This window comes from Rhinopithecus bieti, unplaced genomic scaffold, assembly GCF_001698545.2.
Source record: "Rhinopithecus bieti isolate Rb0 unplaced genomic scaffold, ASM169854v2 scaffold_48450, whole genome shotgun sequence".
In the NCBI taxonomy this organism is placed as follows: domain Eukaryota; kingdom Metazoa; phylum Chordata; class Mammalia; order Primates; family Cercopithecidae; genus Rhinopithecus; species Rhinopithecus bieti.
The window spans coordinates 9007-21902 of NW_016819072.1; positions in this window are offsets into that span (position 1 = coordinate 9007).

Sequence of the window (12896 nt, forward strand, 5' to 3'; positions counted from 1 at the left end):
CGATGGTCTTTACAATTTGGCCTGTTTTTGCAGTGGCTGGTACCGGTTGTTTCTTTCCATGTTCAGTGCTTCCTTCAGGAGCTCTTGTAAGGCAGGTCTGGTGGCGACAAAATCTCAGCATTTGCTTGTCTGTAAAGGATTTTATTTCTCCTTCACTTATGAAGCTTAGTTTGGCTGGATATGAAATTCTGGGTTGAAAATTCTCTTCTTTAAGAATGTTGAATATTGGCCCCCGCTGTCTTCTGAGTTGTAGAGTTTCTGCTGAGAGATCCGCTGTTAGTCTGATGGGCTTCCCTTTGTGGGTAACTCGACCTTTGTCTCTGGCTGCCCTTAACATTTTTTTCTTCATTTCAACCTTGGTGAATCTGACAATTAGTGTCTTGGGGTTGCTCTTCTCAAGGAGCATATTTGTGGTGTTCTCTGTATTTCCTGAACTTGAATGTTGGCCTGTCTTGCTAGGTTGGAGAAGTTCTCCTGGATAATATCCTGCAGAGTGTTTTCCAACTTGGTTCCATTCTCCCCATCACTTTCAGTTGACACCAATAAAACGTAGATTTGGTCTTTTCACATAGTCCCATATTTCTTGGAGGATTTGTTTCTTTCTTTTTACTCATTTTTTCTCTAATCTTGTCTTCTTGCTTTATTTCATTAATTTGATCTTCAATCACTGAGGCCCTTTCTTCCACTTGATCGAATCAGCTATTGAAGCTTGTGCATGGGTTACGAAGTTCTTGTGCCATATTTTTCAGCTCCATCAAGTCATTTAAGGTCTTCCAGTTAGCCATCCATCTTACCCTTTTTCTAGGTTTTTAGTTTCCTTGCGGTGAGTTAGAACATGCTCCCCTAGCTCAGAGAAGTTTTTTATTATGACCTTCTGAAACCTACTTCTGTCAGCTCATCAAAGTCATTCTCCATCCAGCTTTATTCCATTACTGGTGAGGAGCTGTGATCCTTTTTAGGAGAAGAGGTGCTCTGGTTTTTAGAATTTTCAGCTTTTCTGCTCTGGTTTCTCCCCATCTTTGTGGTTTTATCTACCTTTGGTGTTTGATGTTGGTTACCTACAGATGGGGTTTTGGTGTAGATGTCCTTTTTATTGATGTTGATGCTATTCCTTTCTGTTTGCTAGGTTTCCTTCTACTAGTCATGTCCCTCAGCTGCAGGTCTATTGGAGTTTGCTGGAGGTCCACTCCAGACCCTGTTTGCCTGGGTATCACCAGCGGAAGCTGCAAAACAGCAAATATTGCACAACAGCAAATGCTGCAGAATAGCAAATATTGCTGCCTGATCCTTCCTCTGGAAGTTTTGTCCTAGAGGGGCATCCACCTATATGAGGTGTCAGTCGGCTCCTACTGGGAGGTGGCTCCCAGTTAGGCTACATGGGAGTCAGGGACTTACTTGAGGAGGCAGTCTGTCGGTTCTCAGAACTCAAACAGCATGCTGGGAGAACCACTGCTCTCTTCAAAGCTGCCAGACAGGGACATTTAAGTATTCAGAAGTTGTCTGCTGCCTTTTGTTCAGCTATGCCCTGCCCACAGAGGTGGTGTCTATAGAGGCAGTAGGCCTTGCTGAGCTGTGGTGGGTTCTGCCCAGTTTGAGCTTCCTGGCTGCTTTGTTTATCTACTCAAGCCTCAGCAATGGCAGACGACCCTCCCCTAGCCAGGCTGCTGCCTTGCAGTTTGATCTCAGACTGCTGCTCTAGCAGTGAGCAAGCCTCCATTGGCATGGGACCCACTGAGCCAGGCACAAGAGAGAATCTCCTTGTTTGCTTGTTGCTAAGACCTTGGGAAAAGCACAGTATTTGGGCAGGAGTGTCCCATTTTTTCAGGTACAGTCTGTCACAGCTTCCCTTGGCTAGGAAATGGAAATCCCCCAACCCCTTGCACTTCCTGGGTGAGGTGATACCCCACCCTGCTTCTGCTCGCCCTCTGTAGGCTGCACCCACTGTCCAACCAGTTCCAATGAGATGAACCAGGTACCCCATTTGGAAATGCAGAAATCGCCTGCCTCAATCACGCTGGGAGCTGCAGACTGGAGCTGTTCCTATTCAGCCATCTTGGAACAGAGCTCAAGAGTGTAAAGGATTTTAAAAACATTCTTTGAAAGATAGAAATGACCCAGAAGGGTTTTTTAAAGCAAAATATGTATTAAAATTATAGTAGATATGAAACTCACATATAATGAAAGATTAACACCTGGATTTTAAATTTTTATTGTTCTTTAAAAAATACATCAGAGGGAAGGAAGGAAGGAAGGAAGGAAGGAAGGAAGGAAGGAAGAGAGGGAAGGAGGGAAGGTAGGTATTGTCTTCTATAGGACAAAAATACCTTCATGTTCTCTTCCTTTCCTCCATCTCCAGGATTCAGCCTCCAGGTCTTTCCATTCAGTAGCATGGAAGGGCTGGGAAGTTAAGGCTATGACTTTCAACTCATACTGTAGGTTACAAAGATTTTGTAGATACTAGAGGAAACTTGGGCCTTGCCAAACGCTGAGGAAAGGGTTAATACGGTTTGGCTTCTTATCCTCACCCAAAATCTCATCTTGAATTGTAGTTCCTGTAATCCCCGTAATCCCCACATGTCAAGGGAGAGACCAGGAGGGGGTAATTGAATCATGGGGGCAATTTCCCTCATACTGTTCTCACGAGATCTGATGGTTTTATAAATATTTGGTAGTTCCTTCTTCATTCATTATCCTTCCTGCTGCCTGGTAGAGAAGGTGCCTGCTTCTCTTTTGCCTTCTCCCATGATTATAAGTTTCCTGAGGCTTCCCAGCCATGCTGAACTGTGAGTCAATTAAACCTCTTTCCGTTATAAATTACCCAGTCTCGGGCAGTTCTTTATAGCATTGTGAAAATGGACTAATACCAGGGTTGTAGTCTGGAAAAGAAAGGAAGGCTCAAAGTTGGGAGAAGAAGTTAAAAGAACACGGGAGAAAGGAGAACACAGTAGCAGAAGGAAGGGAGGAGTGTTCTGTATCCCACTCACTTCACCTGGTTAAGGCCTGGATGAGAAGACTGCCTATAGGGATGAGTTCCAGTAGAGACATGAGGTCTCCTTGTTCCCCCTTACAGTATGGCTACTTCCTTGGGACACTCAGAGCAAAGAGCACATGGGGTGTCTGTTGCTGTTGCATGGTTGTGTGCTCACACCACAAAGAGAGGAGAATAAAACAAAGTCCCTCACCCCAGTCAGTGACAGACACCTGAGTCACCTTCAATGTGGATGAAAAACTGGACAGCCCTTCTTGGAGATGACTGTCAGATAGAGAGTTAGGTTGAATTACCTAAACAGCCTCCATCTTTCTCCATGGGCGGAATCTCAGTTGAGACTTTCTCTTCTTTTATTTGGGAATTAGTTTGCTTACGGTTATAAAATGTACAATCCATACCATCTTTCCTTTTACTTTTTGTTTGGTGTGTTTTAAATGATGCCTTATCTATAATACATCTAAAAACCCTGACTTGCTCTCCAAAGTGATTAATTAGTACTTCCACCAGCTATATGAGAGCTCCTGTTTCAGTCTCAACACTTGATATTCTCAGACATTTAAATTTTCCCAAGCTGATACATATGAAATAATATCTTATAGTTTTAATGAAGTTGAATAGTTAAGAAATTTATTTATTGATCATTCAATTTTCCTCTTCTGTGAATTGCATCTTCTTGGTCTTGCCATATATTTGCGAGGAGTCTCGCTTTTTCTCTTGATTCATAGGAGTTCTTTAGTATTATTTGGATACTAGTCCTTTACTGGTTATATGCACTATAAATCCTTGTTTCAACATGTGACTTGTCTCTTTCACCTTATTTATTGCTTTTAAAATTTTAAAGAAGTTGTAAAAATTTAAGGGATAGTGTTTGTTTTTTTGTTTTGTAAAATAGGTAAGACATTGATATGGTTTGGCTGTGTCCCCAGCCAAATCTCATCTTGAATTCCCACCTGTTGTGGGAGGGACTCGGTGGGAGGTAATTGAATCATGGGGGCAGGTATTTCCCATGGTATTCTTGTGATAGTGAGTAAGTCTCACGAGATCTGATGGCTTTATAAGGCAGAGTTTTCCTGAATATGCTCTCCGTCTCTTTGCCTGCTGCCATCCATGTAGACATGACTTGCTCCTCCTTGTCTTCCACCGTAATTGTGAGGCCTCCCCAGTCACGTGGAACTGTAAGTCCATTAAACCTTTTTACCTGTATAAATTGCCCAGTCTCAGGTATGCCTTTATCAGCAATATGAAAGTGGACTAATACAGACATTCATGAGATTCAAAATTCAAAGGTATGAAAGTACCCAGTGAAAAATGTCCCTCAGGTTTGTCATGATGGCTCATGCCTGTAATCCCAGCACTTTGGGAGGCAGAGGCGGGTGGATCCATTGAGGTCAGGAGTTCGAGACCAGCCTGGCCAACATGGTGTAATCCTATCTCTAATGAAAATACAAATATTAACCAGGTGTGGTGGCAGGTCTCGTAATCCCAGCTACTCAGGAGGCTGAGGCACAAGAATCACTTAAACCTGGGAGGAGGAGGTTGCAATGAGCCGAGATTGTGCCACCACACTCCAGCCTGGGCAACAGAGTGAGACTCTGTCTCAAAAACAAGCAAACAAAAACCTCCCTCCTATTCCATGTAGCCTTTTAGTTTCCTTTCTTGCAAGGAAAACAATGCAAAAAAAAAATGCTATGATGCTACAATAAATAACCTTGTACAAATAATAATTCCTCACTTTTATCTGTATGACAAATTCCTAGCAATGGAATTGCTGGGTCAAGGATATGTGCACTTGTAATGTTGATGGTTATTGCCAAATTGCCCTCTATAGAAATTGAGCCAATTACCTCCCACCAAGAGAGCCCCACTTCCCTGTGCCTTCACTGGCACAGTGTGTTACAGAACTGATCTTTGCAAATCTAATAGGTTAAAAAGAGGGATATCTCAATATAGCTTTTAAAATAAAATGTCTTTTATTTTATTTACTTTTCAAATAGATGATATATGCACATAGTATAAAATTTAAAGGAAACAAAAAGGTAAGCAGTAACAATTAAGTCTCCCTTGCACCTTTTTTCCATAGCACCCAGTTCTGTCTAGAGGGAACACAGTTACTAGCTTCTAGTATATCCTTCTAGAGATATTCTATGCACATCCGAACACATATTTAAATATGGGAGGATTTCTCTTATTTGGACAGACTTGTGTTTTCTTTTGCATTGCAGTCTACAGTTATCAAAAGGCTCTTGCCATCGTTGTAGTTAGAAATATCTTCCTGTTGGAATTTTTTTTTATTTTTGAGACAGGGTCTTACTGTGTTGCCCAGGCTGGAGTGCCGTGGCACCATCAATGCAGCCTTGACCTCCCAGGCTCAAGCGACCCCCAATCCTCCTGCCTCAGCCTTCCCAGTAGCTAGGACTACAGGCATGCACCACCACACCTGGCTAATTTTAAAAATCTTTGTAGACATAAGGTCTCACTCTGTTGCCCAGGCTGGTCTCAAACTCCTAGGCTGGACTCAAGTGATGCTCCTGCCTCAGCCTCCCAAAGTGCTGAGATTACAGCTATGAGCCATGGTGCCTGGCCTCTGCTGGAATTTTGAAAGCATTGCTCCATTGTCTTTAAGCTTCGTGTTGGTGCTAAGAAATCTGAAACCATTCTGATTATTGATCCTCTGTAGATAACCTGTTCTCTTTTCTTCCCTCTAGAAGTTTTCCCTTTGTGTTTCTGAAATTTCCCCACGGTATACTTTGGGGTTGGTCTGCATTGTTTTTTTCCATTGTGCTGAGCACTAGGTACAAACTTTAATCTGAAAACTTGTGTTCTTTAGTTTGGAGGTGTTTTCTTGAATTATTTATTTAATTTTTGTTTTTCTCTCTGTTTTCTGATCTCTCTTTCTGATGTTGGACCACTTGGCCTGGTCCTCTAATTTTATATTTTGTTTTCTATTTTCCATTTCAATGCCTTTTTACTCTACTTTCTGAGAGTTCCTTAACTTTATCTTCCAATACTTTTTTTTCATTTCTGTTATTATGTCTAAGGCCTCTTACTTGTTTCCTAAATGTTCCCTTTTTATGGCGTTTTCTTTCTGATTGTAGTTTTTTTTTTTTTTAAATAAAAGTAGCTTTATATTCTGAGTTAGAGATTTTCCTGCAATATCTGTTAAACCTTGGTTGTCTGTTTCACAAGAGTTGAAAAAACTAGTGAGAATTCTGAGCTAGTGAGTGGGGCTTATCAACTTTGAGTTTCACGCTACAGGATTTGGTGGCCTGTGTGTTGATGAATTTCTAACGTCATTCTCTTTAGGTAAAATTTCCACTTGTATAGAAATTTTCAATCTCTTGCTTGGTGAGGAAACTTCTGGCTGCTGCCGTTCTGGGAGCCAAATGGCGGAAGGCAGTTTGGGGAGGGCCGTCATTTCAGGATTAAGTATTTAGTATGCTTTTGGCTTCTGATTCCCCTGTTTTTGGTATAGTACCCAACGCTTTGTCTGTGCCTGATATCCTGCTCAGAGACCCTTCATTTTACTTTTTATAGGAAATAGCCTCCAGATTTCTCCTGGAGTAGGAGAAAGGCAGTTATTCTGGGCAAGGAAGGGGCAGAGAGATCTATGGATGTAACTGTTTCTTCAATGGCTCTCATCCTATCTTTCTTATTTTAGCCCCTGCCTAGCTTTGCTGCTTTACTCTTAGCTCCAGAGACACTCTCGTTCTCAGTTCTGAGACTTTTAAAGGTAAATTGAGTGGTTTCTCAGCTTTCCCTCCACTTGCCAACTTAGAGTTGAGCTGTTGTAAGTCTGCAGTCATTATTACAGATCCATCTGCCTTTAGCTTCTAATATGTCTTAGCTATATCTCCTCTTCTATCTCCCTGTTCTGGAGGGTATATGTGTCCTTTAAAATCCCATTAATGTGGTTTTCCTAGGTTAGAGAAAGCAAAGTTAGATGCATCTTAATCCTGAACCTCAATTTTTAAAATGTTAATGCAATCAAACATATTTATGGTTGTCTCTATGATTTGTGCTATTCATGACTTCCCTTCCAAATTTTTAGTTTAAAATAATAATATGGTTTTTTCATTATCATTTTGGTGTAATCTTTAACCCTGGAAGTTATTATTTCTATTTATTTATTTATTTATTTATTTATTTATTTATTTATTTTGAAACAGAGTCTTGCTCTGTTGCCCAGACTGGAGTGCAGTGGTGTGATCTTGGCTCAGTGCAACCTCTGTCTCCTGGGTTCAGGCAATTCTCCTGCCTTAGCCTCCCGAGTAGCTGGGACTACAGGCACGTGCCACCACACCTGGTTAATTTTTGTATTGTTAGTAGAGACGGAGTTTCACCATGTTTGCCAGTCTGGTCTTGAACTCTTGACCTCAAGTGATCCTCCTGCCTCGACCTCCGAAAGTGCTGGGATTGCAGGCATGAGCCAGCTCTCCTGGTCTATTATTTCAATTTAAATATGAGGAATTGAGGCTGAGTGTAAGTGGCTTGCCCAGGTTTACCCAGTTAGCACATTATATTAGTTCTAAGGTCAGGACTGACCCCTCCAAGTTTCCTAATGCTAAGCCAGGTCTACATGGTGCCAACTCTTGATATTCTGAAATGAATTTTCCTTCCTTCTCTTTTTTTAATTTCTAAATTTTGTCTGTACTTAACCTCTTGAATTTTTAATCTGTTAGGGACTGAATTGCGTTACCCCAAAATTCGTATATTGAAGACCTAACCTTCAATATAACTGTATGTGGAGATAGAACCTTTGAAAAGGTACTTAAGGTTGAATGTGGGCACAAAGGTGGGGCCCTAATTTGATAGAACAAGTATCCTTAGAAGGAAACGGAGAGACACCAGGAACGTGAGCACCGAGGAAAGGCCACATGAGGACGCAGTAAGAAGGGTCATCTGCAAGTCAAGGAGAGAAGTCTCAGGAGAACCAAACCCTGATGACATTTTGATCTTGCACTTCCAGCCTTCAGAACTATGAGAGAAATAGATTTCTCTTGTTTAAGCCATGCAGTCTGAGATGTTTCGCTATGGCAGCCCTAGCAGATTAATACACTGTCTCTCGATCTGCTTTGCACACCAACCTCTTTTGTTAGTTCATTGGATTAATATTTATTACCTATGGAAAGATAATGATGACCCCCAAATCCCTGGATTGTCTGGCAGCAAATAACAATCTCAGCAAATGGGTTGTCCTCCGTTCTGTTTCTTGGTTGTGTGGCTTCCTGAACCGTAGGCCCCTTGCCTGCCTAGTTTGTTCTCTAGGTCTTCATATGATGTAGGAAGGGTCGACATGGTGGAAAGATGAATCCAAAGAAGAGAGAGTTTTTCCCTGAAACCAAGAGCCCAAATGCCCAAGTCTCACAGCCCAAGCCTCCTTTCCCCTGGATCTCACCCTGGCCCCATTGGCCAGCCTGCCTGCCTGCCTGCCTGCCTGCCTTCCTTCCTTCCTTCCTTTGACAGAGTCTTGCCCTGTCATCCATGCTGGAGTGCAGTGGTGCTGATCTTGGCTCACTGCAGCCTCCACCTCCCAGGTTCAAGCGATTCTCTTGCCTCAGCCTCCCAAGTAGCTGAGAGGCAGGGTTTCACCACGTTGGCCAGGCTGGTCTCAAACTCCTGACCTCAAATGATCCACTGACCTCAGCCTCCCAAAGTGCTGGGATTACAGGTATGACCCACCACGGCCGGCCCCCATGAGCCTTTCAAAGTGAGAAGGCTTCTCCGGGGAAGAGCCAGCTCCATGCTCTTCCCATCTCCAGTTCCTTCTTACTGCCCCACTTCCCTTGTATGAGAGAGGGAGAAAAAAGAACTGGGAAAAGAGAGTAAAAAGAGTCAATCCAACAGAAACACATGTCTGAGTATCTTGTCTCAATTACTAAGAGATATCCCTGAGAAAAGCATTCTCCCTTGACTCACCCTGGAGTACTTTTCATTTGCAGGTAGACACACAAGGAAACCATTTAGTTTATAGCTAAAGCATACATCACTTAACTTTAGTTAAAAGCTTACTGGCAGGGCGCAGTGGCTCACGCCTGTAATCCCAGCACTTTAGGAGGCCGAGGCAGGCGGATCACTTCAGGTCGGGAGTTCAAGACCAGCCTGGCCAACATGGTGAAACCCCATTTCTACTAAAGATAAAAAAAAAAAAAAATTTGCTGGGTGTGGTGGTGGGCCCATGTAGTCCCAGCTAGGAGGAAGGAGAATCCCTTGAACCCAGGAAGCAAGGTTGCGGTGAGCAGAGATAGCACCACTGCACTCCAGCCTGGGTGACAGAGTGAGACTCCGTCTCAAAAAACAAACAAACAAAGAAACAAACAAAACTTACTTTAGGCCAGGCACAGTGACTCATGCCTGTAATCCCAGCACTTTGGGAGGCCGAGGCAGGTGAATCACTTGCGGTCAGGAGTTCGAGACCAGCCTGGTCCCCGTCTCTACTAAAAATACAAAAATTAGCCAGTGCCTGTAATCCCAGCTACTCAGGCAGCTGAAGCAGGAGAATTGCTTGAACCCAAGAGTTGAAGGTTGCAGTAAGGCGAGATTGTGATCATACCACTTGCACAGCAGCCTGGGCAACAGATTGAGACTGTCTCGAAGAAAAAAAAAATTATTTTTAAGTATATTTTAAAACTTGGGGGCTCCTGGTGAATAATCTAAGGTAACAAGATAAAAGTTATTCTAATGCATGTGATTATTATGCAATCTCCCTTAATTGAATGAAGTGTCCTTTTTCCCCCAAAGCTATATTCTTTTTTCAATTCCAGGAAATTTTCTTTCATGTTCTTGACTTGTGGTTTTTCAAGCTGCCTTTTGGTTGTGTTTACTTAGAAACCCCTTTGATTAGGACTTTGAATTTGCATACCCTGTTTTCTGAGTTAATTAAGCCTTCTTGACTTCTTGTGATAGGACTATTTAGTGCTCTTTCATTTTTCAGTTTTTTGTTGTGATTTTTTTTTTCTTTTTTTTTGAGACGGAGTCTTGCTCTGTCTCCCAGGCTGGAGTGCAGTGGTGCGATCTCAGCTCACTGCAGCCTCTGCTTCCCAGGTTCAAGCAATTCTCCTGCCTCAGACTCACAGGTAGCTGGGATTATAGGCACGCACCACCACTTTTGTACCACAAAAGTACAAAAAAGTAGTTTTTGTACTTTTAGGAGAGACAGGGTGTTACCATGTTGGCCAGGCTGGTCTCAAACTCCTGACCTCGTGATCCACCCACCTCAGCCTCCCAAAGTGCTGGCATTACAGGCGTGAGCCACTGTGCCCAGCCATTTTTCATTTTATTTGTTGGTTTACCATTTTTTAAGTCAGTATATTGTTTTCTGCTTCCATTCATGCAGTGTGGAGTCTGTCAACAACTCTGATCTTTCTCAGAGATTTGACACCCAGTCCCAGCACTGCCACTTACTAGCTGAATGAGAGAGGCATGTCAGCTGATCCCTTTGAGGATCAGCGTCCTCCGTCAAAGGGTACCTTCCTCAGAGGACTGCTACAGAGAGAAGTGAGATACAGTATATATTAAAATGCTCTGTTGGCTGGGTGTGGTGGCTCATGTCTGTAATCCCAGCACTTTGGGAGGCCAAGTGGAAGGATCACTGGAGCCAAGGAGTTTGACACTACTCTGGGGAACATAGGGAGACCTTTTCTCTACTGAAAAAAAAAAAAAATTATTCCAGTGTGGTGGCACGTGCCTGTGATCCTAGCTACTTGGGAGGCTGAGATGGGAGGATTGCTTGAGGCTAAGATGGGAGGATCATTTGAGCCTGTGAAATCAAGGCTGCAGTGAGCCATGAGTTCACCACTGCACTCTGGCGTGGGTGACAAAGTGAGACCCTGTTTCAAAAGAAAAAAACAAGGCGTGGCACAGTGGCTCAAGCCTGTAATCCCAGCACTTTGGGAGGCTGAGGCAGGCAGATCACCTGAGGTCAGGAGTTCAAGACCAGACTGGCCACCATGGTAAAACCTTGAGTCTGCTAAAAATAAAAAAATTAGCCAGGCGTGGTGGTAAACACCTGTAATCCCAGCTACTTGGGAGGCTGAGGCAGGAGAATCACTAGAACCCAGGAGGTGGAGGTTGCAGTGAGCCAAGATGGCACCATTGCACTCCAGCTTGGGCAACAGAGTGAGACTCCATCTCAAAACAAAAAACAAAACAAAAAACAATAGAAGTGAGTTATTGCTCTATGATGTTTATCATTATGTGTTCTAGATTCTAATACTCCTACTTTTACTTTCTGGGTTCTTGTTTTTATCCCCCCATCCCGTATTTACACTGAATTTGTTTTTGTTGTTGACCCCAGATTTGTTAATTTTATGTTGTTCTTTTTGTATTGGTACTTCCCTTATCTTGGGCACTTTAATTGGAATTTTAGTGGAGTTAATATGAAAAAAAAGAGCTCCATCTAGCACCATAAACTACAAAGACCTAAAGGAAGCATTTTCATTATTTTTTTTCTGTTTGGGTGGAGGGTTGATCTTGCATTGTACTAATTGAGTAAATTGAATGTGAAAAAGGTGTTGAGAGTTGAGCGGTCTAGGTGTGAAGAGACAAGAATACATTAAGTACATGAAAAGAAAGGCTCAGATTGAAGAGGTGGTTGGATTTTGTGGAAGCCACAATCACTTCTCTGATAGGTCTTAGTTATAGAGTGATAATTTTAGGAACAAGAGACTTAGGGGAATTAAATACTGTGTAGAAAATGCCCTTCTCAGTGAAATAAAGAAAAGAAAATTAGAGAATATTTATATCCTAGTTACCACAAAAATACTGTAAACAAAGAGAAATGGGCCAAAGGTCTTTTATGTTATTCATACTCTGAATTTAGTTGTAAGATTCCCTTCCTATGTTTACTATTGTGGTGAAGACCAAAGCTAGGATATGGAATAATTTAATCAATTAAGCTTGTAAAGCATATTTACTATAAAGCTTGTTTACAAAAAAAAAACTGTATTTGTTCTAGTCAAGTACTCAGAAGAAATTGAATTTGATCATACTAGCTATGAATGATCTCACCAGTCCTGTGATAACCCGCCACACTGTAAATGAATTTGTAAACCTTGTGTTCAATTAATACATTACCATATATACTATGTGGAATTTGAGTGGCTATCTAATATTGGTGCAGAAAAAAATGAAAATATTTCCTCTGAAAAAAAAAAAAAAGGAACAAGAAGGAGAATAATGGTAAGAAAAGCAATAAGAGAAGATATTTGAGACCGTAAAGGCTTCTGTGAAAGAAGGCTGCCAGTCCGGAATTAGAGCTCATGGTCTCTGGTCTTGGATCGATCAGGTACCATTTACCTGAACTCTGAAGATACAGAGAAAAGAGATGGATTTCTTCAGTAATTAGCAGTTTGACAAGACTTCTAATTTTGATACTAAGCTAGATAACAGTTAATTCTTAGGATAGAAGTAGAGACCATTCTAGTCATATAGAGAGGAAAAATCAAGCCAAGTGGGAAGGAGATGGACTTCCCACTTGGCTTGAAGGATGGAAAGATACAATTTAGCTTCAGACTGACGGAAGGTAGAATTTCTAAACAACTATAATTATTGATTAGTTCATTGTTCTTCAAGAAAGCATCACAACTTTAATAACATGGGTATACTGTACTCCAGACTTCTGTGTCTTACTCCTGACGTAAGGTTACAGCAAAATAAACTGGGGAACAACATCCGTGAGTAACAATATTGGAGGAGGCAAAAAGTCAGCAGTGGACATTGTAAATAAGAGTCCACCTAACCTAAGTAAAAGAGTCTTTTTTTTTTTTTTTTTTTTTTAGATAGGGTTTTGCTTTGTGACCCAGGCTGGAGTGCAGTGGCAGGATTATAGCTCACTGCAGCCTTGACCTCTGGGTCCAAGCAATCTCCCACCTCAGCCTCCTGAGTAGCTGGGACCACAGGCATGTGCCAC